Below are 7,317 nucleotides of genomic sequence, written 5' to 3'. Positions count from 1 at the left end.
GATCTCTTTGGGCACTCTCAACCCTCTTGTTAAACACCAAGATGGTCACCTTGGGAAACAAGCGAAAATAAACAGGTAAAAGCCAACAACATAAAAAGAAGCCTACGGCACCTGGTATTCACAGATGGTCTCCCATACAGGTATTAACCAGGCTGTACACTGCTAGGCCTCCGAGATCAGATGAGATTGTGCACTTTCAGGGTGATGTGGCCATAGGTGTTCTATTTAGACACTCTCAACCCTCTTGACAAATACCAAGATGGTTATCTTGGGAAACAAGTGAAAAAAAAAAAGGTCAACGCCAACAACATAGACCCTGGCGGTCTCCCATCTGACCCAGACCCTGCTTAACCTCTGAGATCGGGCGCTTTCAGGGTGATGTGACCTCAGGCGAACGCTTTGGGACATACTCAAAACTCTTGACTGATGCTAAAATGGTCACCTTGGGAAACAAGCGAAAGAAAAACAGGTCAAAGCCAACAATATAAAAAGATTCCTACGGCACCTTTAATTAGGTACTATCCAGGCCGGACCCTTCTTAGCCTCTGAGATCAGATGAGATCGGGCACTTTCAGGGGGTTGTGGCCGTAGGAGATTTCTTTGGGCTCTCTCAGCCCTCTTGACAAATGCCAAGATGATCACCTTGGGAAACAAGCGGAAAAAAAAAACCATGTCAACGCCAACAACATAAAAAGAATGCTACAGCACCTGGTATTCCCAGTTGGTCTCCCATCCAGTTACATCAGGCCCGACAATGCTTAGCCTCCGAGATCAGACAAGATCAGGCACTTTCAAGGGGATGGGGCCATAGGCGATCTCTTCGGGCACTCTCAACCATCATGACAAACGCCAACATGGTCATCTTGGGAAACAAGCGGAAAAAAACAAGTCATTGCCAACATTGGAGGCTAAGCAGGGTTGGGCAATCAGTTTCCTTGCCTGAAATAGGCATCTCAGAACTGCCATCTGGCTACTTCCCGGGTTTCCAACTCCTTCAACTAATCCCAGGAGACAATACTTCGCCTCCATCCTGGTGGAGGTTCCAACCACCCGATCAATGGTTCCTGTCACCTCTGTCCAGTAGCGGATCAACTTCGGGCATCTCCAAAACATGTGCATCATGTCTCCCCCCATGTTCCCGCACCGGGGGCAACTTGCGTCCGGCCGTTCGGCCAAACTGAAAAAGTTTACGAGGAGCATAATAGGTTCTATATAATAAGAACAGATGTGACATCCTGTGTGAGGAGAGCCACAATTCACCACAGGCAGGATTCCTGTGGCCAATTATAGCTCAGGGGGGTTTAGTACACACCCCACACTATATAAGGCCGCCAGCATGGCGGCCTTGTATAGTGTGTTGCGGTGGTCAGGGAAAGAGGACGCTCTTTACTGCTTGGGAACCTAGCACTGTTACAGTGGGTGTTATGTGCCTCCTGCACAGTACACACCTGAAGCTACCCTTTATTACTGGTGTTCAATTTCTGCAATACATGCATCTGCAGTGCAGAAGTTAGAGTCGGTGTTGTGTGCCTCCTGCACAGTATACACCTTATTGCTGGTGTTCTGTTTCTGTAATACAGGAACCTAGCACTGTTACAGTGCTAGGGTGTACAGAGAAGCTGGTATATATAGAAGACTACAGCATACAGAAGAAAGGCTAGTGAATACAGAATACAGGTTTCGTGTATGTAGAGAGGCTTGAGTATACAGAGATGCTAGAGTAAACAGTGAGGATGGGGTACACAGAGAGGCTAGTTTAAAGACAAATACAAAGATGTTAGTGTATATAGAGAGGTTAGTGTATAGAGAGAGTCGAGTGTATACAGAAAGGACAGTGCATATAGAGAAGCTAGTGTATACAGAAAGGGTATACATGAAAGCTGACATTCTATACAGAAGACTGGGTAGTGTATACAGAGAGTCTAGTGGGTACAGAAGACAGGCTGGTGTATTCTAGCTAGTTTTTACAGTCTAGTGTATACAGAAGACAGGCTGTGGTATACAGAGAGTTTAGTGTATTCAGAGAGTCTAGTGTATACAGTCGGCGAGTGTATACATAAGACTGGCTAGTTTACACAGTGTTTACAGAGATGCAAGGGTGTACAGAGAAGCTGGTATATATAGAAGACTACAGCATACAGAAGAAAGGCTAGTTAATACACAATACAGAAGACTCGTGTATGTAGATAGGCTTGAGTATACAGAGATGCTAGAGTAAACAGTGAGGCTGGGGTACACAGAGAGGCTAATTTAAAGAGAGGCTAGTATATACAAAGATGTTAGTGTATATAGAGAGGTTAATGTATAGAGAGGGTCGAGAGTATACAGAAAGGACAGTGCATATAGAGAAACTAGTGTATACAGAAGACAGGCTTGGGTATACATCAAAGCTGACAGTGTATACAGAAGACTGGGTAGTGCATACAGAGAGTCTATTGGGTAAAGAAGACAGGCTGGTGTATTCTAGCTAGTTTTTACAGTCTAATGTATACAGAAGACAGGCTGTGGTATACTGAGGGTTTAGTGTATTCAGAGAGTCTAGTGTACAGAGATGCAAGGGTGTACAGAGAAGCGAGAAGCTAGTATATATAAGGCTAGTGAATACAGGCTAGTGAATGCAGATAGGCTTGAGTATACAGAGATGCTAGAGTAAACAATGAGGCTGGGGTACACAGAGAGGCTAATTTAAAGAGAGGCTAGTATATACAAAGATGTTAGTGTATATAGAGAGGTTAGTGTATAGAGAGAGTCGAGTGTATACAGATAGGACAGTGCATATAGAGAGACTAGTGTATACAGAAGACAGGCTTGGGTATACATCCAAGCTGACAGTGTATACAGAAGACTGGGTCGTGTATACAGAGATTCTAGTGGGTACAGAAGACAGGCTGGTGTATTCTAGCTAGTGTTTACAGTCTAGTGTATACAGAAGACAGGCTGTGGTATACAGAGGGTTTAGTGTATTACAGAGATGCAAGGGTGTACAGAGAAGCTAGTATATATAAAAGACTACAGCATACAGAAGAAAGGCTAGTGAATACAGAATAAAGGCTGGCTTCTACGGAGAGGCTACCACTACGGAGATGCAGAACAATATCTAGGGTATATAGAGAGGCTAGATTATACAGAAAGGCTAGTGCATAGAGTGAAGCTATTGTATATAGAAGCCTGGTTAGTGTATACAGAGAAGCTAGCGTGTACAGAAGAAAGGCTAGACAGGCTATAAAGAGAGACAAGTTTTTACAGAAGACAGTTTGGGATGCAGAGATGCAGAAGACAGAGATGCTAGTTTATACAGAGAGACTAATTTATACAGAAGACAGGCTAGGGCATACAGAAGACAGAAGACGGGCTAGTGTATTCAGAACATAGGCTAGTGTATATCGAAGACAGGCTATTGTATGCAGAAGACCGGCTAGTGTAAACATGCTGGTGTATATAGAGAGGCTAGTGAATTTAGAGGGTAGGCTAAGTGATAACAGAAGACAATCTGGGCTATACAGAGACATTTCATCATTTCATCTAGCTCACATCTCTAATGGAGTTTGTCTCATTGCCATGTTATGCCTTTTTATTCTTATGCTAAATATAGATCACTACACGATTTTAATCATCCACATCAAGCATGCAATAAAACTATCATACATCAAAATAAACCATGTACTCTTTTGCATATTTGTACCGGGACTGTGAGTATGTGACAGTCCTGACACACCATCCTGACTTATTTTTCTTTATTTCTTATTAGAAATGGAGAGTACTATCTCAAAATCCGCTTAAATCTATTCACTTCCATGAGTTCTACCTCTAATTGTACCTTAATGCAAAATGTTCACAAAACCATCCATTTGCTACCAGACATGCTGCACATACTAAGAGTAATGTAACTATCGCTCTCTAACGATGTAAACAGTTTTATTGCTTTTCTGACATTGACCGAGTATCTCTGACATTAACTGAGTATCTCTCTGCACTATGATCTTAATAATAATAATAATAATAATAGGATTGTGTAATGCAAAGATCAACTAGTCTAATATAAGCTTTCTCATTGGTACCGGCATATCCTTTAAATTTAGACTAACGCAACTATTTCTCGGCCATTTTCAAGCTAAGCTTTCAATCTCTTACCTTTGAACAGCGATACTTCCTCCCTACAATATTAAGCCATTTAAATGTCCTATTGGTCGCCTATATTATACAACTCTTTGAAAAGCCTATATGTAGAGAATAAAACTAGTCTTACATCTTAATAAAACAGTTTTATTGCTCAACCAGTATCAGCTGTCATGACAAATAAACGTTTCCACTGTTTGACTCTATTTTCTGTATTACTTCTTTTTCTCCACCTTATCTGTCACAGTTAAAACACAGTGACAAAACATTTCTTTTTACCTCAGCAAAATGTGAGAAAAGCAGTATAAGCCGTCTTTCTGCCATATGCAACCATCTCTCGCTACCTCTATGCGATAGGATTCTCTTTCCAGTGGAAACGGAAAACAGTCAGTGTAAGCCGTCTTCGTGCGTAACAAAATTAGTGGAACGATTTACACGTTGGAATTTGCAAGCTACGTCAATTTACTGTTAAATAGAGTACCTTTGCATTTATCCCTTGACTTTGCAACTATCCCTTGATCCCTTTTGTGTATTCACTTTATCTCGACCTATATATAATGCCTCAATATTTTCCTAATTGGTTTTGCTATACTTATTATTATATTATAGAGATTACTAACTCTAAATCATTGTAAACCTAACCATAGTTATAATGTCTACAGCTAATTTTACGTTAAAGCAAAATTCACACAAAACCATCTTTTTAAAACCTTTACACATTAAGAGTAATGCAACCATCTCTCGCTACCTCTATGCAATAGGATTCTCTTTCCAGTGGAAACGGAAAACAGTCAGTGTAAGCCGTCTTCGTGCGCAGCAAAATTAATGGAACGATTTACACGTTGGAATTTGCAAGCTACGTCAATTTACTGTTAAATAGAGTACCTTTGCATTTATCCCTTGACTTTGCTACTATCCCTTGATCCCTTTTGTGTATTCACTATATCTCGACCTATACATACTGCCTCAAAATTTTCGTAATTTGTTTTGCTATACTTATTATTATTATTTTATAGAGATTACTATCTCTAAATCATTGTAACAAGTTATAATGTCTACAGCTAATTTTACGTTAAAGCAAAAGTCACACAAAACCATCTTTTTAAAACCTTTTACACACTGCACATTAAGATTAATGCAACCATCTCTCGCTACCTCTATGCAATTGGATTCTCTTTCTGACTCTATTTTGTGTATTACTTCTTCTCCACATTAACTGTCACACTGATAACCATTTGTAACACATAACACTTGCAACACATTTTTTAACAGCGGCAAAATGTGAGAAAAGCAGTGGGACGGTTTACTTGATTGAGAAGTGGTTGCATTAGCAAAGCATAGCAATACAGTTTGATTAAATTAATAACACTTAATGCAACTATTTTACATTCACATCATGCATACATCCTAATGTAAGCTGTCTATCACTATTAATGTTCATGGTTACTGATACATTATGCCGATGACCAGTGGAAACGGAAAAACATGTTACGCACGAAGACGGCTTACACTGACTGTTTTCCGTTTCCACTGGTCATCGGCATAATGTATCAGTAACCATGGTGCAGTGTGTAAAAGGTTTTAAAAAGATGGTTTTGTGTGACTTTTGCTTTAACGTAAAATTAGCTGTAGACATTATAACTTGTTACAATGATTTAGAGATAGTAATCTCTATAAAATAATAATAATAAGTACTGGAAAGAGAATCCTATTGCATAGAGGTAGCGAGAGATGGTTGCATTACTCTTAATGTGTAAAGGTTTTAAAAAGATGGTTTTGTGTGAATTTTGCTTTAACGTAAAATTAGCTGTGGACATTATAACTATGGTTAGGTTTACAATGATTTAGAGTTAGTAATCTCTATAATATAATAATAATAAGTATAGCAAAACAAATTACGAAAATTTTGAGGCAGTATGTATAGGTCGAGATATAGTGAATACACAAAAGGGATCAAGGGATAGTAGCAAAGTCAAGGGATAAATGCAAAGGTACTCTATTTAACAGTAAATTGACGTAGCTTGCAAATTCCATTGTGTAAATCGTTCCATTAATTTTGCTGCTCACGAAGACGGCTTACACTGACTGTTTTCCGTTTCCACTGGAAAGAGAATCCTATTGCATAGAGGTAGCGAGAGATGGTTGCATTACTCTTAATGTGTAAAGGTTTTAAAAAGATGGTTTTGTGTGAATTTTGCTTTAACGTAAAATTAGCTGTGGACATTATAACTATGGTTAGGTTTACAATGATTTAGAGTTAGTAATCTCTATAATATAATAATAATAAGTATAGCAAAACAAATTAGGGAAATATTGAGGCAGTATATATAGGTCGAGATAAAGTGAATACACAAAAGGGATCAAGGGATAGTTGCAAAGTCAAGGGATAAATGCAAAGGTACATTATTTAAGAGTAAATTGACGTAGCTTGCAAATTCCAACGTGTAAATCGTTCCATTAATTTTGTTACGCACGAAGACGGCTTACACTGACTGTTTTCCTTTTCCACTGGAAAGAGAAACCTATTGCATAGAGGTAGCGAGAGATGGTTGCATATGGCAGAAAGACGGCTTACACTGCTTTTCTCACATTTTGCTGCGGTAAAAAGAAATGTTTTGTCACTGTGTTTTAACTGTGACAGATAAGGTGGAGAAAAAGAAGTAATACAGAAAATAGAGTCAAACAGTGGAAACGTTTATTTGTCATGACAGCTGATACTGGTTGAGCAATAAAACTGTTTTATTAAGATGTAAGACTAGTTTTATTCTCTACATATAGGCTTTTAACAGAGTTGTATAATATAGGCGACCAATAGGACATTTAAATGGCTTAATATTCAAATGTACCATTTAATATACAGAGTTGTATAATATAGGCGACCAATAGGACATTTAAATGGCTTAATATTCAAAGCTTAGCTTGAAAATGGCCGAGAAATAGTTGCGTTAGTCTAAATTTAAAGGATATGCCGGTACCAATGAGAAAGCTTATTGATTGACTGGTTGATCTTTGCATTACACAATCCTACTATTATTATTATTATTAAGATCATAGTGCAGAGAGATACTCAGTTAATGTCAGATATACTCGGTCAATGTCAGAAAAGCAATAAAACTGTTTACATCGTTAGAGAGCGATAGTTACATTACTCTTAGTATGTGCAGCATGTCTGGTAGCAAATGGATGGTTTTGTGAACATTT

This window comes from Lithobates pipiens, unplaced genomic scaffold (genome assembly GCF_037356315.1).
Source record: "Lithobates pipiens isolate NorthernLeopardFrog02 unplaced genomic scaffold, aLitPip1_a1.2 Scaffold_30, whole genome shotgun sequence".
In the NCBI taxonomy this organism is placed as follows: Eukaryota; Metazoa; Chordata; class Amphibia; order Anura; family Ranidae; genus Lithobates; species Lithobates pipiens.
This window is presented reverse-complemented; position numbering follows the sequence as displayed.